The sequence below is a fragment of the Mesoplodon mirus genome (genome assembly GCF_964341445.2).
Source record: "Mesoplodon mirus genome assembly, chromosome: 13".
In the NCBI taxonomy this organism is placed as follows: domain Eukaryota; kingdom Metazoa; phylum Chordata; class Mammalia; order Artiodactyla; family Ziphiidae; genus Mesoplodon; species Mesoplodon mirus.
This window is the reverse complement of record NC_138989.1, coordinates 30314038-30339009: the sequence shown is the minus strand read 5'-3', so window position 1 is coordinate 30339009 and position 24972 is coordinate 30314038. Positions and strand designations below refer to the sequence as shown.

The 24972-nt window shown below is 43.8% G+C and overlaps 1 long non-coding RNA gene across 2 annotated transcripts in view; it reads right to left on the bottom strand.

The window, feature by feature from the left end:
* LOC309814853 overlaps positions 1–1117 on the bottom strand; it is a 7993-nt gene extending 6876 nt beyond the window's left edge. Inside the window, exon 1 of one of the 2 annotated variants that reach the window (XR_014295757.1) lies at positions 417–1117. This is a non-coding gene — a long non-coding RNA (uncharacterized lncRNA). The remainder of the gene's footprint in view (positions 1–416) is intronic. The other variant, XR_014295758.1, reaches the window with a different exon arrangement.
* Between the last annotated feature and the right edge of the window lie 23855 nt (positions 1118–24972).

The following is a 24972-nucleotide window of genomic DNA, read 5'->3' as shown; positions in this document are numbered from 1 at the left end:
AAAAGGGGAGGAGCGAGGGACGGGAAACCAGAAGAGGAAAAGGAAGTGTTTACCTGACTTAATTTGATTATTTAGTACTACTTTTGTTTTTGAAGCAGGGCTCCCCAGGCAGGTTAGAGGCACTGCGCGCACCCTTGGTGTCTTCCCTCCCCTCCGGGTCCTCAGCCGCCCGCTTCGGATGCTCAGGCCCTCCCTGCCCCCCAAGCCCCTCGGGTTAGAGTCCCCGAGCCTGAAACTGGAGAGAGAAGGAAGTGCTCCCGCCTCCATCCAAAGGCAGGGGCTCCGCGTCCTGGGTCCGTGGATGAGGAGCGGTCGCCACACCCCCTTCCGATGTGACTTCCAGGTCTGCTAAGTGTAAATTGTAAAATACAAGTGCGTTTCCCGCGGTCTGTTGTGAGGGTCGAAGGAGTGAATACCTGTAAAGCGTCTTCACTTTACAATGCAGACCGCGGCTGCACGTGGTGAGATGCACAGAGAACCCTCAGGTCACCGTCCGCGCCGCGCACCTGCGCATCCACGTCGCCGCTGTACGGGGCAGCGTGGGTACCTCCAGGTGAGCTCTGATGGCTCCCTATCTTTAGCTGTCACTGCGCCTCAGCAAAGGGAAAGGACGCCCACCCCCAACTTAACGCTTCTCCGGATGGACTGGGCGCCCCGTGCTCACGCAGCTTTCACGTCCATCCTTCTGCCGGTTTAGAAATAAATAACGCGTATTTTAGGGAGGTAATGGCATTTGACTCCAGCCTTCGTGCTTTTAAGTTCTGCGGGATTTCAACCAGGCAGTGGGGGTGGGGGTGGGGGAGCCCCCGCCGCTCCTACGTCATTTCCGGCATCCCCGAGACTGCGCAGCTCAGTGACCACGTGTGCGCCCAGGCCCCCAGTGCATCCAATCAATGTGACAATGTCAATAATAGGAATAACCGTGATATGTATGGATTTGTTATTATCTGAAGATGCCCTTTCAAATATAATTAAGCAGTCTAAATATAACTTGGAGGAAAATCTTATGTGCTTCCTGTTTTGAAATTCTGTCAATTAAAGAGCTACATAAATTTATAATTGCCAGAGTGAATGCTGCAATATAAATGAATAGTGTGAAAGCTATTATTTTATAAAGAGTGTTTTTTTTTTTTTTTTTTGGTACGCGGGCCTCTCACTGTTGTGGCCTCTCCCGTTGCGGAGCACAGGTTCCGGACGCGCAGGCTCAGCAGCCATGGCTCACAGGCCCAGCCGCTCCGCGGCATGTGGGATCTTCCCGGACCGGGGCACGAACCCGTGTCCCCTGCATCGGCAGGCGGACTCTCAACCACTGTGCCACCAGGGAAGCCCTAAAGAGTGTTTTAGATAGTTAATTTGAGAAAGAACATTATGTACTTTTGGAGCCAATAAATTTATATAAAAATTTAATTACTAACATAAGGTAATAGTGATTATATCATGATTTCCTAGCTTTTCAGAGTTTTGTTGTACTCATGATCCTATCATTAAACAAAATAATCTGTAAGAACTGCTTTTGATTTTTAAGTTTTTAAAAACCCCCCTTTAAGTCAAGAATCTTTTCCCCCAAAATCCTATTTGAAAGCTCTACACATCTCATGAGAGTGACATTAAAATCATGTTAGCTCTGCCATCTCAGTTTTACAAGGAGAAAAAATCCAAAACAACATACAATAAACCCATAATGAACTATCTTTAATCCAAATAGATACACTAAAGTGTATAAACAGTAGGGAAAAAATATTAGAGAACTAGGTATTTTCTTCCTTCTAATAAACTTAAAAATAGATGCCACAAGAATACTTCCAAGAAAACAATTTCTTATAGATTTGAGGCCACAGAAACTACAAATTAAAATAAAAAGCTTATCAAATTTTTTGTTATGGTCTGCCAGCCATTTTTTTGGTAGTTGAAGATAAGGTATTTTTGAGATTTTCCTGGGTAGTCAGTTCCTTCAAGCAAATAAGTTACGGAAAACCATTTTCCCGAATTACATTCTGTTATGCACAAAGATTAGTGTTGTCATTCAATGTGCTGGTGACAACTGAGTCTCATAAATGTGTAGTAGAGTGACTACAAAAGTAGTATAGATGACAACATTGACAAATTTTATTTCTATAATATAATGTCAAACTTTAAAATATTAGTTACTAAAATATTGAAGGGTAAAATTATCCTAATTAAATTTTTTATAACATGCCATTTATTTTTGTACTTCAGAAGCTTAATGTGTGATGGTGATATTGAGCTTCTGCCTCAGCTTTGAGTGAAGTTGGAGTTCTCCCAGCTTTGGTTGAGTGTTGTTTTTAAGATTTGGTCATTTGGCGTTTGGTCATGATATGTATTCAGGGCACTGTTCAAATGTACATAATGAATAAACATGGTGTGTATATGCATATTGACGTGCATGTCACATGATTATCTACAGTTTCTTTCTATTTTTCAACACCTCCCAAATCAATGTGGGTTGATAAGACATTAGCCTGTGATTATAAGATGAAAATATTTGGTATATATATTAAAAAGCTACAAGAAGTGAGTTTCCTTGAATGACAGTAAAACTGATTTTATATATTTAGTGGGCAACAGACTTCAATAGACATAGAAGACATACGCACATGAAAAGATGTTCAATATCACTAACTATTAGGGGAATGCAAATCAAAACCACAATGAGATACCACTTCTCACTCACTAGGATGACTATTATTAGAAAGGAAGGAAGGAAGGAAGTAGCAAGCATTGGCAAGGATATAGACAAACTGGGACACTCACCAGCATTGCTGGTGAGAATGTATGATGGTGCAGCTGCTGTGGAAAACAACATGGCAGTTTCTCAAAAAAATTGAGCACAGAATCACCATATAATCCAGCAATTCCACTTCTGAGCATATACCCCAAAGAACTGAAAGCACATACTCAAACAGATATTTGCACACCCATATTCATAGTGGCACTATTCACAAGAGCCAAAAGATAGAAGCAACCCAGGTGTCCAGTGATGGAGGAGTAGATAAAGTGTGGTCTGTATGTACAGTGGACTATTATTCAGCCTTAAAAAGGAAGGAAATTATGACACATGCCACAACATGGGTAGACCCTGAAGACATTCTGCTAAGTGAAATAAGCCAGTCACAAAGAAGAAATACTGTATGATTCCACATATATGAGGTGCCTAGAACAGTCAAATTCATAGATAGGGTTTCAGTTTGGGGAAGATGAAAAAGTTCTGGAGATGGATGGTGCTGGTGGTTGCCCAACAATATGAATGTACTTAATGCCACTGAACCATATACTTAAGTGATAAATCTTATGCATATTTTATCAATAAAAAATTTTACGTATTAAAAATGTATATGCAGTATATACATTTATTTGACTACCCTGGGCAGAGTGAGAATCGGGGGATCCTGAAGAGGTAACGGGGAAAGAACACAGATGCAGGCGCTCTGGCTTTGAGATAAAGCATTTTCCTAGCACACCAGAAGGATGCAGTGGAAAGAGATGTTTCTCTAAAGATCTCAATGCCCCCGCTGGCCCAGCACCAGCCAGTGGACCAGGGCCCAGGGCTGGCATCCAAGCTGAGACAGATACACTACTTTAGGTGATCATAGACCGGGAGGACTTGGGGCGGGGGTGCACACTGGGGTCTTCAAAGGGGTCCCAAGGTTAAAAACTGGGCCACATGCAAATACCAAGGCCAAATGGGCCTTGACTGGATCAAGGGGAGAGGAACTGGATGGGAAATGGTAGATGAAGTGGTGAGAAGCCCGACCACCTCTGCTTAGTGGCAGACAGAGCTGCTGTGAGTGGATCCACCTGGGAGAGCACATAGGCCCCTAACTGAGGTTAGCGGCTTAGCCAGTGATGATGTCTTTAGGGCGTGGTGTGCTGGGCGGGAGGCTCTATGGACCCCAGCACAGGAAGCAGAGCCTGGGAAGGGCCCAGCCTCCCACACTCTGCTCGAGGCTTCTCTGCCTCCTGGCCTCCCTGCCTCCATCTGCCCAGCTTGAACTTGGTGTTTTCCTCCCTGAATTACCACTAGACAGAGGACCCTTTGGTTGGTGTCCACAGCTTTCAAGTCACCTCTCAAGGATACTGTATCTCGGGTCTGTGCAGGCCTCTGGACTCAGGCCCTGAAACCCCACAAACCAATCCAGACCAGCCTGCACAGGACCCCACGCCTCCTTCGAGGGCAGAGTTTAGCATCATTCTTTTTTGTCAAATAGCATCAATGCTCACTGGAGATGTGGAAGGATAAATAAACCTTTACCTTTATCTCAATTTATTCTGAGAAGTTCTGGCTGGGCAAAAAAGATACCTGGTCAGAGGTCCTAGGTGAAGCGTGCTCCCCAGGCAGCCCCAGCGGCAGCGCTGGGGGGACTCCTCCTCTGTGGATGCAGTCACCTAGTAGCGGGTATGTCATCCTCCGGTGTGAGAAGTATGGGGGTGGGGGAGATGGTGGAGGCGGGAGGGGGGCTCAGCGGTCGCCTCCACTTTCTGCAGGTGGCAGGTTTATGAGCAAAATGCATCAAAGATGCGGTGACTTAAACAACTACGGCCCATTGGTTGCACCCAGGATCTTGCCTCTAGCTCCCCACCCCCTGTGACCAAGCCCCAGGTCAGCTCACCACGGCCTCTGGAGACCAGCGACCTGCCAACCCGGTCACCTTGGCCTGCAGCTTCCTCCTGAGATTCTGCTGAAACTCAACACAGCTGTACATCAAAAAGCAGCAAGGCAAGCCCTGTGGTTGCTCCCACTTTATGGACAAGGAGACTGAAGCTGAGGGACATGTACCTAGTCTTGGAGGCCAGAATTGGCGACACCTGAGGAGAGCACTGCCTGGTTGCGTAGGGGGACCGTGGCATCTTCCTACCTCTCCCAACAAACAAGACCCTGAAAATACCAACCTTCCAGGTTCCCCCCAGATTGCAAGCTCAGATGTCCACTGAGAGATGTAACTGCATCAAAAAAGTTCTGCAGGGACTTCACTGATGGTGCAGTGGTTAAGAATCCGCCTGCCAATGCAGGGGACACGGGTTTGAGCCCTGGTCCAGGAGGATCCCACATGCCACGGAGCAACTAAGCCTGTGCGCCACAACTACTGAGCCTGCGCTCTAGAGCCCATGAGCCACAACTACTGAGCCTGTGTGCCACACCTACTGAGGCCGCACACCACAACTACTGAAGCCTGTGCACCTAGAGCCTGTGCTCCGCAACAAGAGAAGCCACCGCAATGAGAAGCCAGCGCACCACAACGAAGAGTAGCCCCCGCTCACTGCAACTAGAGAAAGCCCGTGCACAGCAATGAAGACCCAACACAGCCAAAAATAAATAAATAATAAATAAATTTATTTTTAAAAAAAGAATCTGCCTGACATTGCAAGGGACACAAGTTTCGATCCCTGGTCCAGGGAGATCCCACATGCCGTGGAGCAACTGAGCCCGTGGGCCACAACTACTGAGCCCATGCACCACAACTACTGAAGCCCGCGTGCCTAGAGCCCGTGCTCCACAACAAGAGAAGCCACTGCAATGAGAAGCCTGTGCACCGCAACTAAGAGTAGCCCCCGCTCGCCACAACTAGGGAAAGCCTGCGTGCAGCAACAAAGACCCAATGCAGCCAAAAATAAATAAATTAATTAATTAAATTAAAAGAAAACGTTCTGCAGTTTTTTGGGGTCACGGTCACCTGACATTTCTTTCAGGGGAGGGGGTGGGACTGAGGACTCCAGGCCAGACTCAGATGAGCAAGCAGGACAAGAAAATAAGGCCCTCAAGGCCACTGTGAAAGACACGGAGCACCACGTGTCAATTTTATCAGATGTCCAGTGTGGTGAGAGGACACCAGAAACGACATGGACCCGGTGTCCAATCATACATCCCCACTCACTCTGTCACCCGTGAGCTTCACTTAGCTCAGCTGTAAAATGGGAACAGGACTGTCACTAGGGTGGCTGGGACGATTAGATGACCTGATTTAGGGAAAGAGTTACCTGCACCTGACACACAGGAAGTGTGTAATAAATGTTAGTTTCCATATTCATTTGCTTCTGTTCTCACCGCCTGCCTGGTAATGGTGTCACAGTGCTGCCCAGGACACAGGGAGTTGCAGCCTGGTAAGACAGCTGTTGGTCACTATTTCACTTCCTCATTAGCTACTATAGGTCACTACCTACAAAGGACATTTAATTAATAGGATTGCCTGGGACTTCCCTGGAGGTCCAATGGTTAACACTTCACCTGCCAATGCAGGGGGTGCAGGTTTGATCCCTGGTCAGGGAGCTAAGATCCCACATGCCTTGCGCCAAAAAACCAAAACATAAAACAGGAGCAATACTGTAACAAATTCAATAAAGACTTTAAAAATGGCCCACATCAAAAAAAAAAATCTTAAAAAAAAAAAAAGGATTGCCAGAGTCCAGAACTGCTGAGTGCCTGATAAAATCATCCTTTCTTTTTTCATTTTACAGTCTATGAAGCCCCTGTGTAAGTTATTACAGACCCTCTGTTGTTAATTGAAACAGCCTTGTGAGATCCAAGGGCAGGTGTTAGCTCCCATTCACCAATGAAGATGGGCCCGACGCTTTGACCCCACAGAGACCTCGCTTAGGTGTGGGTGTCAGCGGTAGAGTCAGGGCTGAAACCTGGTCCTGGGTTTCAGAAACTCAACCCTTCTATCTCAGAAGTTTTAAAGTAGGTGCAAACATTTGAAAGTAGGTCTGTAGGCAACATGGAAGAAAAAAGGAACCTCAATTTTGAATTTTTAATAACTGTCATCATTTCTAACTTAGTTTCAATCTTTGCTTAGTGTACATGGACCCATTTTTTAGTGTGATTGTTTTTCACTTTATTTTACATAAACATTTCCACATGAGCTGATTTAAAGACTTAGTGGAATTCGCTGAGGGCCTAGTTCTTTGTCTGATTATAGGTTCACCTCTAGGGAATCCCAGTTTAGCAGGACGAACAGATTCCTTATAAACATATTTTGGTTAATCCATGACCACTGACCCCTGGTCACAGTCTATTGTGAAAAGTCTATTGAAACTGCACAACTGGAGTTTGTCTGCAGGTCTGGCCATGCAGTGAAAGAGCTCCTGGGCTGTGTTTCCATGTCCGGCCCCATGTCTGCTGGCCATGCTGCCACGTCTGTCTCAGACCTGAGGACCAGCACAAGGACGTGTGAGCGATTTCTGTAGCGTATTTATTCAAATTGTTTTGTTGACTAAAGATGATTATTTAAGGACATAAGGTATTTCAACAAGTATCATATTGAGTAGATTATGTAATTGACATGCTTAAGTTTACCAGGAATTCGCTCTCAGGTTAGGGAGCCTAGCTGCCTGCCGAATACCTTGCATGGTTCTTACATCAGTGGTCCTCACACTGTAGCTTCTAAGAATCCCCGGGAGGGCTTTTCAAAGCAGATTGCTGGGCACCACCCCAGAGTCTCTGATTCAGTGGGTCTGGGGTGGGGCCCGAGAATGTGCATTTCTGACATCTGCCAATGCTGCTGGCCACACTTTGAGGACCAATGACACACAGAAAGCTTGTGATGAAAGCATGGACTCATCTCGCAAACCTGCATTGAAAGCAATTGCTTCTTTGCAAATTTGCAGACTTCTTCTTCTGAACACATACTACTTTCAAAAAAAGTTTAAAAAATAGAAGGGGTGGCAACTTGAGATTTTCAAAATTTCATGTCATAAGAATGTATGATTGTTTCCATACGAGACTCCTCTGCATTGAAAGAAAAGGGAGCAAGAAACCAAGAGACCCGTGTCCTAAATCCCTTCAGACCCAGCTCAGCAGCCCCTGGATGAGAAAAGCCTGGGAGAGGCTGCAGGATTGGATTAGGGCCAAGCAACCAAGCTCTTCATCCCTAACTAGCAGCAGTGTTTACAGCTTTACGTTAAGAATACAAAGTATAAACAACAAGGACCTACTGTATAGCACAGGGAACTATATTCAATATCCTATGATGAACCATAATGGAAAAGAATATGAAAAAGAATATATATGTGTATAACTGAATCACTTCGCTGTACAGTAGAAACTAACACAACATTGTAAATCAACCACACTTCAATAAAATATTAAAAAAAGAATGCAAAGTAGATGAAAAAGACAACAATTGAAAGACACTGCATTACACTTCTAAAAAGCATCTGTACCTTTGGGAATGTCGAAATGACATCTAGGATACGGCCTCTCTGATCTTCCTTGCGGGGGAGAAATCTCTGTTTTCACAAAATTAAAGAACAACGATATTGCTCTTTCTGGTAAGGTTCACCTGAGAGACACACAGTATCTGAACCGAATCCATCAATCATGGGGCGTGCTCTCAAGTCAAGGGAGGAGAACATTCCCTGGAAGGTCCCCAAGGTTGCTGGTCTTGCCTTGGATTAAAACCTTTCTTTGGAGTCCTACAAATCAAGGAAGGGGGCTGAGCTATCTGCTGTTTAAATACCACAAGCAACCTACTCTGGCCACATATAATCAACTCAGAACACACAAAATGTGGGGTTGAAGGAACAGCGGGGGCCCTAACCCTCTCTGACACCTGTCAGCTGTGTGACTTTAATTCACTTATTTGTTAATTGAGAAAACATGTAATTATTATGGGCTCGTATCTGCCAGGAACATAGTTTACAAAAGGGACTTAAAATTTTTCTTTTGTAAAATAAGGATCACTCTCACCTGCCTCCCTGCTGTTGGGGACCACGTGCTGGGAACCTCCAGGGTCTCTGGACCCAAGGGTCTTCTCTCTCTCTGTCCCCTGATTACGAGCCACCCCACAACTGTGACCTCCCTGTGACGCTCTGAACTTTAGGTGTTTGGGGAGCCCGATGATACAATGTAGTGAAAGTGCCTGGGAACTGCCTCCTCAGGTTCCAGACACCAAACTCACGAAGCTACTTTAAAGAACTTCCTGTGTGAAACACCCCCGTAGCACGCTAGGCAGGGTATCCTGTCACCTGTGGTGGATCCGTGCATGATTACAAATACAGCCCTCCCTGCAGTCCCCACAAAGCCCCTAACAAACTACCTTACACTTAGTGGGAGCTCAACTGTTTATTGACTGAAACCCAGCACCCTCAGATCTAATGCTTTTAAGCAGTTGTTGTCCAAAGGAATTTGCAACTCTTTTTTAAGAAGGTACTTATTAATTTTCACTCCCGGGGCCTATCCTCCCCAATATTTGAAACAAACAAAATGCCTCTTGAATTAAGCATGGAATGCACATTTTCCATCTCATGCTGACTCCATCTTTAGAAGTGAAATGACAATTTATTTCCACAGAAAAGAAAATGTTGGTGGAGGTACAATTAAGGAGAAAGATGTGAAAGGTGAAGTCCTTAAATTCCAGGCATCATATCTCTTTAGTAAATTCTTTTGTAAATAGCGGTCAACTCAGCTAATTGGAGAACAGTTATCATAAAGCCAGACCACAGGTGTAATCCCTACCTGGGGTTCCAGTACACGGATCTGCAGCCACAGACGCTCCTGTGCCTCGGGCAGCTGTCAGAGCCTGCAGCTGTGCAGACCTCTGTGAATGTCTGGAAAAAGTCTGTCTTTGGCTGGCAGACTAATAGCACTTACTTTGTATTCTCATAAGTGGAGCCTCGTTCCTTTATTATAATACAAAGAGATTATGACACCAGTGGTCTTCAGTCAGTAGGTGACCCAGCAAGAGGCAGCGAGCCCTCCTGACGTGAATCTGCGTAAGCACCAGACCTGCCCCAGTCACCCAGCGTCTTCCTTAACGTATTTCCTCGTTTCTCAACTTCCCCAACAAAAAAGTCACTGACAGAGCTAAGTGGATAATTAGTGGGGGTAAAATTTTTCTGCTGAGAAATCAGGGTGATAGTAGGGTGAGAAGATGTTTAACCTGAATATAATCACGTTTTAACATCTAACTTCCAGATGATCGAAATACAGGGGATAGAGGAGCAAGTTACACAGCCTCTGGAGAAAACAGAATTCTAGAAAGTGGGAGATTAACTGGGTCAGCAATTCACATCAACGAGTGAATGTCAAGATTAAAAGCAGAGAGTACTGTTCTAGATTAAAGGAAAAAAAATGTTTAAACAACCAAATGTAAGCGTAACCTCAGTTGAAGTTTGGTTTGAGTAAACCAGCTGTCAAAGACAATTTGATGCAATTGTGAAAATCTGAGCATAGGCTGAGTATTAGTTGGTCAGAGGGGAATTACTGCTAATTAGGTTTCAAGTGATACTGCTGCTACAGTTAAGTAAGAAAAACTCTTTATTTTTTAAGAATTACATTCTAGGTATTTGAAGATGAAATAACATGTCTATAAAAAAACTTTCCAGCAAAAGAAAAGAAAAAGATAAAGGAAACGTATTGAATGTTAATTGTTAAATCTAGGTAATGGGTAGATAACACTATATTCTTCTCTGTACTCTTCTGATGTTTAAAATTTTTTCAAAATAAAAGGTTAAAAATATACTAGATTTCATATTATGTTTAGTTTCCTGGCTTTCTCATGTGTTAGCTGTATGAGCCTGCACAAGTTATTTAAATTCTCTGAGCCCCTGATTCCTCATTTGTAAATTGGTGATAATGAGAAATTCAAAGTTGCATGAAGGTTTAATCATATGTATGTGAACATGCTTCATAAATGGGCAAAGCTCACAAGTTTTGCTCCTTCTTTTTGTACACTCGGCTTTTTAAAAGTCTTGAAATAAACTCTGGATTGCAAAGAGGTTCAGCAGCTCTCAAAGTGATGCAGGTGTTTGTATTAATTAGCGTTCTCCAGAGAGAGAGAACTAGTAGGATGTAGCTATATACTATCCATCAGTCAATCGATCTATCTATCCATCCATCTATATCTATCCATCCATTTATCTATCTATCTATCTATCTATCTATGTATCTATACCAAGAGAGACCAAGAGAGAAACAGAGAGAGACAGAGAAAGAGATATATTTTATGGAACTGGCTGCTATGGAGGCCAGCAGGTCCAGATCTGCTGAGCTGGCAGGCTGGAGGCCCAGGGAGGAGATGGTGCTGCAGTTGGAAGGCAGGCACTGGCAGGATCTCCTCCTCTCCGTAGGACCTCAGTCTTTGTTCTGAAAAGGTCTTCAACTGATTGGATGAGACCCAGCCACAATTTGGAGGGTCATCTACCCAACTCCACCTATTGATTTAAATGTTAATCTCATCTTAAAAATACCTTCACAGCAACATCTACAATAACGTTTGACCGAATATCTGGGTACTGTGGCCTAAACAGGTTGACACATAAACTTAACCATTACCGTGTTTAATACATAATTGATTGATGAGGTAGCTAGTGGTTTGCTCTGTACAATTCTGTGCACTTGCCCAAAATTGGTCTGCTGTTGCTGCCATTCTGAGCCACTCGATGTCACAGCTTTCCGACTGGCAAGAAATAGTTAGGGGTTAAAAAAATACACCTACATTTAATTGGCGCCTTTCCTACAACTTCTTATCCAAAATTTACCCTCAAACAGAATATAGTAAATTCCTTGTTTTCCATGATGTGAATGACCTATGAGAACAAGGGTCCTTCTGTCCCTGCACTGTTGTAACCGTGGTAACTGTAGCCTTGGTAACAAGGGCGGCAGAGGAAGGGCCTGCAGCAGAGAGTAATGAACGAATCCATGATGAGGGGACGGAGCAGGTATCAAAAGTGCAGTTAGTAAAGCGTGATCAGGATATCACATGGATATATTCTATGATAAAATGTGGCTGCAGTCCACGTGCATAGAAGAAATTCCATTTCAGTTTAATCTGAAACATTTTACTTCTTGCCCAGACATTTGGAGACCAGGGTTATTGAAGTAGCAATTGTTAAGTAAAATATGAAGATCATGTCCAAATATGATCTTCATGGAATGTTTCATATGGATGGAATGACATACCAAACATTGACATAATTTGTCTCTAAGTGAGACTTCTCAGGGGAGCCAGCCCCAGGGCTTTCTAGTGGGCAACTGTACAGGGTGCGGGACTGCCTTTCCCAAAATATCTCCCTGTCATCTCAGGGAATAAAATTCCTGAAGGGACACAATTTGGGGTATATTCCTTAAATCTTGAGAGGATTTTAACTCTCTAGCATTCTCAATCCAAACGCAAATACATCACAATGATAATATGTGAAACCTGTCGTTTTAATACTTCAGCGGGGATCAACTCAATCTATCAATTGACTCACCAGTTAGTAGATGTCTCACTTTTTTTTTTTAATGAAGACTTTTCCCAGTTTTGACAATTCAGAAATATCCATAATCAATTCTGCCCTTGTAACTGTAGAGGAATCCAATTCTGTGAAAGCCAGAGAGTTTGTGTTTCGTGTTTCTCTCTTTTTCCCCCTTATACATTCAGTTAGATGTACATTAGAAATTGTCTGTTTCCACGGAGGGGTAGGGCAGTGTCCAGGGCTCCCGCTCAGGGAGGGGTCAGGGCTGTGGAATGCCGTTGGATGACTTTCCGCTGACGTGTCCTTGGTAGTTGCTAGGGTATCGCCCATATGTTTTTACATTTATATAAAAATGACCTAAGGGATGAAGAATTAGCATCAGCACTTCAGGGATTTGGAATCTTTTTCAGAAACCTATTAGATTTCTCTTTCTTCAGTCCTTCCAAAGTCAAAAACCATGCATTGTACAGAAAATAGGACCAAGAAACATTTATATAAATTCACAGTTGTACTGTAGGATCCTCATAGAATGTTATCATATGAGCAGATATTACACTGGGAAATGTAATTTTAAAAATAAATAAGCCCCAAACCTGTAGGAAAGTTTAATGTTTCCCAATTGTATGTTAAGGTCTATTATGAATATATCCACCTCATAATACCCATCATGTAAGTTATAATCTCAAGCTGATACACAACAACTTGCATTTTGACGAGAAAAACTCCTGTTTGGTTCCCTTACCTGAACAAAATTTTACCGTATTATACTAGTTGTAAAATCACTCAAGATACAAATGGTTTAACAGTGATAAAGTCATATTCTCTGAGAAAAGAGTTTTCATGCCCTAATTCTATTTTTGTGGTAACAGAGACATTGGGAATTGATAGAAAGAGTGCCTTATCTTTGCTACAACCAGAAGCAGTACAATATCACATTCTCTGGGGCAGCTCCTGAGTGCACAGCTCCTAGAATTATGATGAAAATTAAATGGAACAATGTATTTAAGTTCTCAGCCAAATGCCTGGCATATTTCACTCTCCAAGTCTTAGTTTCTCTTGCTTATCCTAAGGGATTTGAAATTTGTATTTAGAATATTTGAAAACTAAAGTGATTATATAGATGGGAATTTTTATGAATCAGGCAAAATTCTGCTATTACAGGTCAAGATGTTTCCTGTGTTTGTATTTTACATTAAATCAAATCTATTAAAACGTTTTTAATGAAGGGACTGAAATCCTTTCCCTTCTTCTAAGAAGGCCAACCTCTTCCAAGAAAGTACAACCTTGTCGTGTTAAGGTCACGTACATAGTGCTGCCCTTTTGTCAAGATAAAGGACACATTGTATGCTACAAGTTCAAAGGTGCATCTATAAAGCAAATGTGCCTATAATTAGTATGACAAACATTATTTGCTAGGCAGAAATACAAACATTTTGTCCTCTAAGCTGATACTCAGTTGTTTGGGGAAATGATGCATTTTAGATGTTTAATAAATCATTCACAGAATTAGGTATCCATTGTAATTCAACAAGTCAACAGGCTTTTCTTTAAAAATTTAAGACAATTTTAAAGTAGAACAGACCTCCCTATTATATACTGATACTTACACAAAGCCACAGGTATTGGAGGAAATCTCTTGCCCTTTGCAGTTTTCTTCTCACACGTCCTTTTATACTAAATGTTTGGTGTGGCTCCTGTTCTGATGGATGTATAATCTCTTAAAAACCTATTCTGTGTTTCCTAACAATTCATTTCACAAAATATTGGCCGACATGGTGTTGCCTCTTGTTACAAAGACACCGAGCCATCAGCTCCCTGCCTTCACAAACAACCGTTGTTCCCCACTGACCAGCCCCCAATCCCTGCTTCCAGAATTCAGGCCCAACAATGTCAGAACTGTACTTGCTAGTAATCATCCAGGTAATTTCAAGATGCCCATCTTTTAGAATGTGCAAAAAATGGAAGGTCTCAATATAAGATTCTCTCAAATAACAGATAAAAAAGTTAGGCAAGATATCACCGTCTCAATTTCTGTAAAATAAAACCCAGGCACTATCACACATGATAGACTGGCACCAACACCAAGCCATTCATATCAAACAGAGAGAATATTGATTCTAATCCCTTTAGAATGGGTGCTACTATTCAGAGTTCACAGTTGTCTTTCCTGATTTGTCCTCTATTAGATTTTTCCTTTGACCTTATGAATCTTCGTCTGGTTTAAAGCCTGCTTGTTAATGGTTCTCTGCATAATTGTATCTGTTTTTTTGCTGAAGGCTGCAAAAGTCCACTGGGTTTGGGCACCAAGGACAAGTGAGTTGCTGGATATCTCCTGTGCCTTGTTTACTCCTTCCGGCTAGGAGAACATAAATGCTTGGCACCACGTGTGCTCGGGGGGAATGCAGGCAGTACCGAAGGCCATGGGGCTGCCATGTGTTGCTGTCCCGTGAAATGTCAAAGTGTAGGGCAAATAATAGGAATGAGCCACACGGTTGCCCCCCCCCCACACATCTTATCAGAAAGTCAAATGTAAGTTGACTCAGCATCAGCAGTGAGCAGAAAGTGGGCTGCAGAAGCTGAGGGGGCTGCTGGAAATGAGGGGGACGTCACTGTAGCCGTTCTGTTCCCTCCTGGCTCCTACAAATGGTGACTTGCATGAATGCAAAGGAGGAAGTGAAGCTGGGGCTGTCCACCACTTCTCGATACCCTGGAGCCAAAGATCCTTCCAGGCTAGACTCAATAAAGAAACACACAAGGCTGAATGTCGTAGGATGTACAATCCCATTTTGGACTATGGACACGGAGGGGCAGGAATATCATTTACTGAGTGTCTGCTGTAACTCAGACCCAATGCCCATGTGGTACTCATAATAATACTGTGAGGAAATACCACCTTCAAGGACAGAAAATTGATGAGAAAGTTGAACCACAGAGAGATTAAGTAGCTTGCCAAATTTTGCAGGGTTAACAAGAGTCAGAAGTGAGTCTCACCCAAATCTGATTATGGAGCCTTCAGCAGCTTTAATCACGAGGAGCATGACTGGAGTAACGGAAAAGGCACAGACTTCAAACACACAGAGTTTAGGCGGAGCTCCAATCCCCTTACCCATCACCTTTCCTGCATCCCCATCTCCTTTTTCCCTCTCTAGCATTTACAGTGCTGAAACATGACCTGGAGCTGTCTGCTCGCTTCATCTGGGCCCGACTTTACTTGTCTATGAACAGGTGACAAGACAGCAGCACTGACCCACGTGTAGGCCTGTCGGGACGGGGCCCACACACAGCCGCGCTTCGCTATGGACGAGCTGTGTGCTTTCGCTTTCTCTGTGCACTGACTCAGCGTTTGCTGTTCTGATCTGACTTTACAGAGACACTCACGTGGGTCGCACTAATTGTTGTTCCGGCAATACTGCTTGCTTAATACAGTGTGAACTGGGTAGCTGTGTATCTAGCTTTTATCTTGTTCTTAACAATGTATGGAATGTCTCTCTTCTTCAACAAGTGCCATTTCGTTTCAGACCACTTTAAAGCAAGAGAATGTTCTGGCAATGGCTTATAGACAAAGTGAGTTAGCCCCGTGGTCGTGAGCCCTGTGGTGCCTTATCTTGGCTTTATAACTATCCCTGAACACACCTGTCCTTGTTCAAACTGTAGTAGGAGGGGCCTCAGGCCAGAACTCCCTCTGTTGTCTGTTTGTTAACAAGGCATGGCAAGGAGATTAATTCCGCCAACCAGTCCTGTGCTGATAAAAACTCAGGGGACCTACTCCCTCCAAGAAGTACAAATGGTACAAAAGTACCAATTCCCTATAAGAAAAGTTTCCGATCTAAGGTAAGGACGTTGACCAACATAAGTGCTGTTTTGTTTTTTAATTTTTTTGTTATTGGATTTTATTTAATTTTTTCACTTTTGATTTTGTTTTGAAAGTTAAAGAAGTTACTCTTTTAATACTATTCAGCCATAACAAAGAACAAAATAACGTCATTTGTAGCAACATGGATGCAACTAGGGGTTATCATACTAAGTGAAGTTAGTTAGAAACAGAAAGACAAATATCATATGATATCACTTATATGTTGAATCTAAAATATGATACAAGGGCCTCCCTGGTGGCGCAGTGGTTGGGAGTCCGCCTGCCGATGCAGGGGATACGGGTTCGTGCCCCGGTCTGGGAGGATCCCATGTGCCGCGGAGCGGCTGGGCCCGTGAGCCATGGCCGCTGGGCCTGTGCGTCCGGAGCCTGTGCTCCGCAACGGGAGGGGCCGCGGCGGTGAGAGGCCCGCGTACAGCAAAAAAAAAAAAAAAAAAAAAAATAAAATAAAATAAAATAAAATATGATACAAATGAATTTATCTATGAAACAGAAACAGACTCACAAACATAGAGAACAGACTTGTGGTTGCCGGGGTGGGGGGGTTGGAGGGATGGACTGGCAGTTTGGGATGAGCAGATGCAAACTATTATATATACAATGGATAAACAACAAGGTCCTACTGTATAGCACAGGGAACTGTATTCAGAATCCTATGATAAACCATAATGGAAAAGAATATAAAAAAAGAATGTGTATATATGTATAACTGAATCACTTTGTTGTACAGCAGAAATCAACACATTGTAAGTCAACTATATTTCAATTAAAAAATTCACTAGAACCACTTACAGAAAAAAAGAAAAAAATAAATAAAAGAAGTTACTCTTTTATTCTCAGTAGTTCAAGGGGTCCCAGGGCAACCTTGCTCCTGGTAGTGAGGATGTTTAATAGAATGGGGACTGTTGGTTATGCCAGTCAGTCTTAAACCTCTGGCAGCTCATTTTTCCTTACAGCGATGGGATGACCACTACATTAAGACCTATTATTTTTTGTTTGTTTGTTTGTTTGTTTTCGGTACGCGGGCCTCTCACTGTTGTGGCCTCTCCCGTTGCGGAGCACAGGCTCCAGACGCGCAGGCTCAGCGGCCATGGCTCACGGGCCCAGCCACTCCGCGGCATGTGGGATCTTCCCAGACCGGGGCACGAACCCGTGTCCCCTGCATCGGCAGGCGGACTCTCAACCACTGTGCCACCAGGGAAGCCCAATACCTATTATTTTTAATAGTCGTGTGATCTCACACGCTCTAGGTACCTCTGCCTGAAGCATAATCATTCAGCCAAACAATATTCACTAAACCCTTACTCTGCACAAGCCCCAGTGTTTATCACCATGGAGGATGCAAGAAACAGGGTCGTGATTCCTTCTTAATGACACTTAACTTCTTTTGGGGGGAGGGATTGAACAAAACAGGAGGTGTCATAGGGCATATGTCATATAATTAACTCCTAGGGGAAAAAATGTAAACTTGTGATTTAGAAGTTCAGAAGAGAGATGGACCCATGACAAATTTCATTCACTGGATCACAAATTCATTCAGTCACTCAACCAGTGAGGATTTATGGACTCGTGCTTAGGTGCTGAGGGAATTTCAAGACGAATAAGGAAAGGTCCTTCCCACTGGACTTGCAGTAAAGTAGACAAGCTAAGTCATGTACACAAATAACTATAATTCAAACAAGGAGGTAATAAGTGCCGCAAGAGACATAGAGATAAATGTGCTGGAATTTCTGATCACAAAGGGACAACAGCTTGGAGCCAATCCAAGAAGGCTCATAAAGCAGATATTCAGATGGAGCCCTGCAGCAGGGGCAGGGCCTGCACATGTGGAGATGGTTAAAATCACTCCCGCCAATGGCACCCGGACAATGTCTTCTTAAGTTGGACATTGGCATTTAGAACATATTTTGCATGGAAACAATACTCTGATCTGGTCTTTGGTCTCCCCAGCCTGTCCACAAAAGCTCATTTAACCCACAATGTATGTGAGGAATATAAATATATTCTTTCAACTACACATAGATATTACATCAGGGTTCCTGTGGGAAAATTCCAGCTGTGCAAATATTTGAAGCCAGGCACACATTTCCTGCTCTCCCACTGTGGGATCAGGGCCCACCCCCAGCTTCCCCCCCAAGACCCCTCAGGCCTCCAGCCAACACATGAGAACAGTGAAGGCTTCTGTGATGGGGGAGTTTTGCAAAGGAGGCTCCAGGTTGTGGGGTCTGGCCCCCTCTTCTGTAGGGAAGGAAGGTGGGCGTGGGGTCGATCAGAGCACAAGTGTAGGAGCCGGACAGACTGGGGCTGGTATTCCAGAGGGTTCCAGAGTTGATCCTCAAACACCTTTTTGATCCTGAGGTTGCTCATTTGTAAAAAGGGGGAAATTGTCATCGTCATGTGTAATAGTGTCAACTTCGGAGTAAGGTTTCAATGAAACGTCTAAAATACCTACCCTGGGGGACTTCCCTGGCGGTCCAGTGGTTAGGACTCAGCGCTTCCACTGCTGTGGCCCTGGGTTCAATCCCTGGTCGGGGAACTAAGATCTCTCAAGCCACATGGCACGGCCAAAAAAAGGGGGGTGGATTTTAATAAATAAATTAAATGCCCAGCCCTAGCTCACCACAAGTGTTTAACAACGCAGAGGGATGAGTCATCTGGAAATTGTGATGCTGCCTATTTCAAATAGCTTTGCAAAAACCCACTTTCCTGCCTGTACCTCGAGTTCACTTGTCTCTACGCCAGGAATGAAGAAGGAACTGCAAGAGACGCTCCCAGTGTTGGCCAGAATCTAGAACATTCTGGAGACGATGGCCACACATATGCATGAGTCCTTTGTAAATGGTAAGATCCAGGGCACATGGGAATCGGTGTTGATATGAGTCTGGCTGTCAGAGATCGTTCCCAGATTTCCCAGCCGCTGGCCAATTGCAGTGCTTCCAAAGGGAAGGGAAATCAGACAGCCGGAGGGACCAGAGAAGCAGGTTGGGTAAGGGAGCTGAAACAGGGGCGCATGGGTATTTTTATTTAAAACTGGTCAGGTAGAGTCCTCACCTTTTACAGACAAATACTGAAACATTTAGAGATGAAGTGATAGGATGTCTGGGACTTGCTTCCCCAGGGGCCAAATAGTTGAGGGTGCAGATAAAATTGGCCATCTCTCTTCTTTGGTATAGGCCTGAAATGTTTCATAGTAAAAAGATTGAAGATGACCAGATAAATAAAATCACTTATTCTATAATGGGGCAAATGTTCACATGTGTCCTGTGCTGTGCCCCCCACACCCTGCCAGCAAGGCTGACCTAACTAGCAGCCCCGATGCGTCTCCCCTGGTCCTGCCTCTGTACCCCGGGACAGGCTCCTCCCCACCGGGGAGTGTGTAAGCGGCATTGTGGAGGAGGTTGGCGGTCCCTGTTGGGTGCCCCGACCCTGCTGTCTTTATCTTCCTCCTCCCTTTGGCCCTGCCCTGAGCTCAGGACTCCTGTGTGCTCTGCTTCCTGGTCCCCGACACCAGTTTGGTCAGCTGCCTCGCTGATGCCTCCAGCACCCAGATGTTTCCACCCTTCTGACTTCTCTTTTGAATCTGGAACCTGGTGCTTGAGCTCAACCCAGTCTCGTTCCTGGTGCTTCTCTCCCCCATTTTCTCTCAGTTTGGGCACCTCACCCTGTCTCTGTGATCGACTGGTGCTCACAGCTCAGACTGACAACAAAAGGTGGAACGATTACATTTTTTCAATCCAAAAAAATAATGTGCATTCCATTTCCCAGTAGGTTTTTTTTTTTTTTTTTTTTTTTTTTTTTTTTTTGCGGTACGCGGGGCTCTCACTGTTGTGGCCTTTCCTGTTGCGGAGCATAGGCTCCAGACGTGCAGGCTCAGTGGCCATGGCTCACGGGCCCAACCGCTCCGTGGCACGTGGGATCCTCCCGGACCGGGGCATGAACCCGTGTCCCCTGCATTGGTAGGCGGACTCTCAACCACTGCGCCACCAGGGAAGCCCCCCAGTAGTTTTATTATGGAATTTTTAATTTACTATTTCTTTTGCTTTAAATTGATCAATTTCAGCCATCTTAATGAAATCATTCTAGTAAACCTCTGAAGCATTAGAGTACATACCATCTACTTATTTCCTATTGCTGGTCGAACAAATTGCCACAAAATGAGTGGCTTAAAAAACATACATTTAATGGAGCTGGAGGAATCAGACTTCAGACTATACTACAAAGCTAGAGTAATCAAGACAATATGTTACTGGCACCAAAACAGAAATATAGATCAATGAAACAGGATAGAAAGCCAGGAAATCAACCCACACACCTATGGTCAACTAATCTATGACAAAGGAGGCAAGGACGCAAAATGGAGAAAAGACAGTCTCTTCAATAAGTGGTGCTGGGAGAACTGGACAGCTACATGTAAAAGAATGAAATTGGAACACTCCCTAACACCATACACAAAAATAAACTCAAAATGGATTAAAGACCTAAATGTAAGACTGGACACTATAAAACCCTTAGAGGAAAACATAGGAAGAACACTCTATGACATAAATAACAGCAAGATCTTTTTTGACCCACCTCCTAGAGTAATGGAAATAAAAACAAAAATAAACAAATGGGACCTAATGAAACTTAAAAGCCTCTGCACAGCAAAGGAAACTATAAACACGATGAAAAGACAACCCTCAGAATGGGGGAAAATATTTTCAAACGAATCAATGGACAAAAGATTAATCTCCAAAATATATAAACAGCTCATGCAGCTCAATATTAAAAAAAAAAACAACCCAATCAAAAAATGGGCAGAAGACCAAAATAGACATTTCTCCAAAGAAGACATACAGATGGCCAACAGGCACATGAAAAGCTGCTCAACATCACTAATTATTAGAGAAATGCAAATCAAAACTACAGTGAGGTATCACCTCACACCAGTTAGAATGAGCATCATCAGAAAATCTACAAACAACAAATGCTGGAGAGGATATGGAGAAAAGGGAACCCTCTTGCACTGTTAGTGGGAATGTAAATTGATACAGCCACTATGGAGAACAGTATGGAGGTTCCTTAAAAAACTAAAAATAGAATTACCATATGACCCAGCAATCCCACTACTGGGTATATACCCAGAGAAAACCATAATTCAAAAAGACACATGCACCCCAAAGTTCATTGTAGCACTATTTACAATAGCCAGGTCATGGAAGTAACCTAAATGCCCATCGACAGATGGATGGATAAAGAAGATGTGGTATATCTATACAATGGAGTATTACTCAGCCATAAAAAGGAACAAAATTGGGTCATTTGTAGAGATGTGGATGGACCTAGAGACTGTCATACAGAGTGAAGTAAGTCAGAAAGAGAAAAACAAATATCGTATATTAACGCATATATGTGGAATCTAGAAATATGGTACAGATGAACCAGTCAGTTTGCAACGCAGAAAGAGCGACACAGATGTAGAGAACAAGTTAAGGACACCAAGGTGGGGGGAAGTGTGTGAGGGGTGGTGGTGATGGGATGAACTGGGAGATTGGAATTGACATTTATACACTAATATGTATAAAATAGATAACTAATAAGAACCTGCTCTATAAAAATAAATAAATAAAATTAAATTAAAAAACAAAAACAACATACATTTAATCTCTTACAGCTCTGGAGGTCAGAAGCCTGAAGTGGGTCTTACTGAGTTAGAATCGAGGTGTTGGCAAGACCGTGTTAGTCTGGTGGCTCTGGGGGGATTGGTTTTCTTACCTTTCCCAGCTTTTAGGGCCTCCTGCATCCCTTGGCTCATGGCCCCTTCCCTCAAGGTCAAAGCCAGCAGTGTAGAACCTTCAAGGATCTCTCTGACTCTGACCCTTTCTGCCTTCCTCTTCCACTCCAAACGACTCTTGGGATTACATTGGGCCCACCTGCAAAATCCAGAATAAACTTTTCAAGGCCAGCTGATTAGCCATCATAGTTCCATCTGTAACCTTCATCCACCCCTTGCCTTGTGACCCGACACAGACACAGGTTCCAGGGATTAGGATGTGGATAACTTTGGGGGGGCAATATCCTGCCCACCACATACCATATTAGAGATTGAATGTTACTTTAAGGAGATTCAGGACAAAAGTTATCCCAAGAGCGAAGTGGTTGGTTTAATAAAACCGTAGAGATGACCAAGATACTGTTCAATTAAACTTGTTTAAACAAACCGGTGATTGAACCTCTCACATCCCACACTATCGGTCCCCACCTTGGCCTTTCTGGGTTTCCAGGAGGCGCACTTGGGGATTTCGAGTAAACTCCTCACCTTTATGATGCTGTCTCTTGGGTAACAGTAAAAAACCCACACTCATCATTTATTGCTGTTGGCCCAGCTCCACCCTGGACTTGCTCTCCGCACAGCCCCAGGGCCCCAGCTGAGCTACATGAGGGCCGGCGCTGTGCTGGGTGCAGGAGACCCTCAGGCAGAGAAGGGAATCCTGAAGCTCGAAGGGAACTAGCTTCTATTTTTTCCAGGTTATATTATAGATGAAGAAAATGAGGCCTCAGGATGCTAGGTGACTTTACAAAGACATACAGGAAGTGGTGTCAGGGATCAGAACAAGAAGCAGATCTTTGAGGGGCTAAACAGAACCCACCTCATTTTCTTCCCAAATCACCGCTGGTAACATCTATAAATCTTTTTTTTTTTTTTTTTTTTTTTTTTTTGCGGTACGCGGGCCTCTCACTGCTGTGGCCTCTCCCATTGCGGAGCACAGGCTCCAGACGCGCAGGCTCAGTGGCCATGGCTCACGGGCTCAGCCGCTCCGCGGCATGTGGGATCTTCCCAGACCAGGGCACGAACCCGTGTCCCCTGCATCGGCGGGGCGGACTCTCAACCACTGTGCCACCAGGGAAGCCCTATAATTCTTTTAGAGGAATACTTGTTTTAGACTCACAGACACAAAGAACAGACTTGTGGTTGCCAAGGAGCAGGGGGGTGGAGGAGGGATGGATCGTGAGTTTGGGATTAGCAAATGCAAACTATTATATAGAGAACGGATAACAACAAGGTCCTACTGTATAGCGCAGGGGACTGTACTCAACATCCTGATAAAACATAATGGAAAAGTACATGAAAAAGAATGTATGTATATGTATACGTATAAATGAATCACTGCTGTACAGGAGAAATTAACACAACATTGTAAATCAACTATACTTCAATTTTAAAAAAAGAATATTTGTTTTTAACAAGAAGGTCAATGTCACTTACGTGTTAGGAGACTAGAGCCCCATGATAGTAGAAGAATGAAAGTCCTTTGTTCCAAAAGTATAAGCGAGATAAGGTGTGGAAAAACAGTGAAGAAAAGGAGCACGGTGAAGACAATGGTTAAGCCCGAATTCAGAATAAGCTCCTTTCACATGCTCAGACCAAGCCTAGGGAGGTGGTACCTCCTCCCACGAGTTGTCCCAGATGTGCAAGTGGGGGCAAAAGGGGTGCAGCCCTCTCCCTAGATCTTGGTCCAAGGTGGGGGACACATGATACCAGCTGTGCCCCAGCTCTGGTGGTCCCAGCCCGTCGGCCCAAGGAAGCAGTGATGTGCAGACTGTCCAAGTCCTGCCCACGCCCTTGCTCACACTGTCAATACTCATTCATTCATTCATTCCTTCTCAGTAGCGAGTACCTGCTCTGAGAGCCAGTGCAGCAGGTACTGGAGAGAATGAAACGGAGCCTGCCGTCCAGGCGAGTTGTTCACAGAATTAAACTTTCATACCACCGAGCTCTGTCATACAAGCCACAGAGGTAAACACAGCCTCAGAAAACACAGCCATTGGAAGCGTTTGAGTGCCCAGAAGGTCCTCCTGGGGGCAAGCCCAGAAAGGGGCAGCACTCGGCCAGGAGCCTGAGAGAGGCCAGGCGTACAGCCCTGGTCAGAGGCAGGAACCTGGGTCAGGTTTTCAGAGCAAAGCGAGCGTCCGTGATGCTGCTCAGGGCTAGCTCCTCATCCTTTGGAAACCACTGTCATCACTCAATGGACCACTTACAGTCTGTTCAAGTCTGTCTTTCTAGTGAGAGATTCTATTAATTCTCAGGTGAGCAATCAATAAATATATGTTGATTGCTGTATCGGGCCCTGGGTGAAATGTGCTGGGTGCTTCCTTATTTAGCAATTCCATTTGTAAATTAACCCAGATCTTAACAAAAGGGGAAAAAAAAGATACACTTACTTTGTGACGTTTTTGAAGGGACAATTGATATTACAACTCTTCTCTTTAAATCATGTATTTAATTGTGAGGCATTCTCCCCATCAGGTGCTCCCAGTTTGATTCAACAGTCTTTTGTCAGTTGGTTCCCTATGATCAGACATCTGAGTACCTAAAGAGAAATGTTTCCTGCATAAAGGCTATGGAGACGATTTCTATGTTTTAAGTGTGTAAAGGTGATGTCTAGTTGAACAGTGAATCATTTAATGTGTTAAATAATGCAAAATGCAATCTGACAAATGGTGTCAGATTAAAAAAGATATAGGCTATTTAATTCAGTTTTACATCATTTAATTTTGATATTCTAATTCATTGCCATATAAAATGAGCTTTCATGAGAGGGGCTGATTTATTACCATTACTTTTCTCCCTATTTCCTTTTCTGCTTTCCTTTTTAATAGTACTCCTGAAATAGGGCTACAGAGTTATTTTTAAAAACAGCTCTTGATGTGTGTCAGATCAACAGCAAAATCATTTAGAATTTAAAATAAAGTACATTTGAGGGTCCTTATAAACCTCACCATGGAGACCAGAGAGTGAACAGTTACCATGGAGATGTGTGTGAGTCCACTGTGCCCGGAGTTATGATCACACAAAGTCAAATATTAGCATAAATTGGAAATCGTATGTAAAGCATTTTCAGTTCCTCACTGAAAGCCTGGTGACAAAT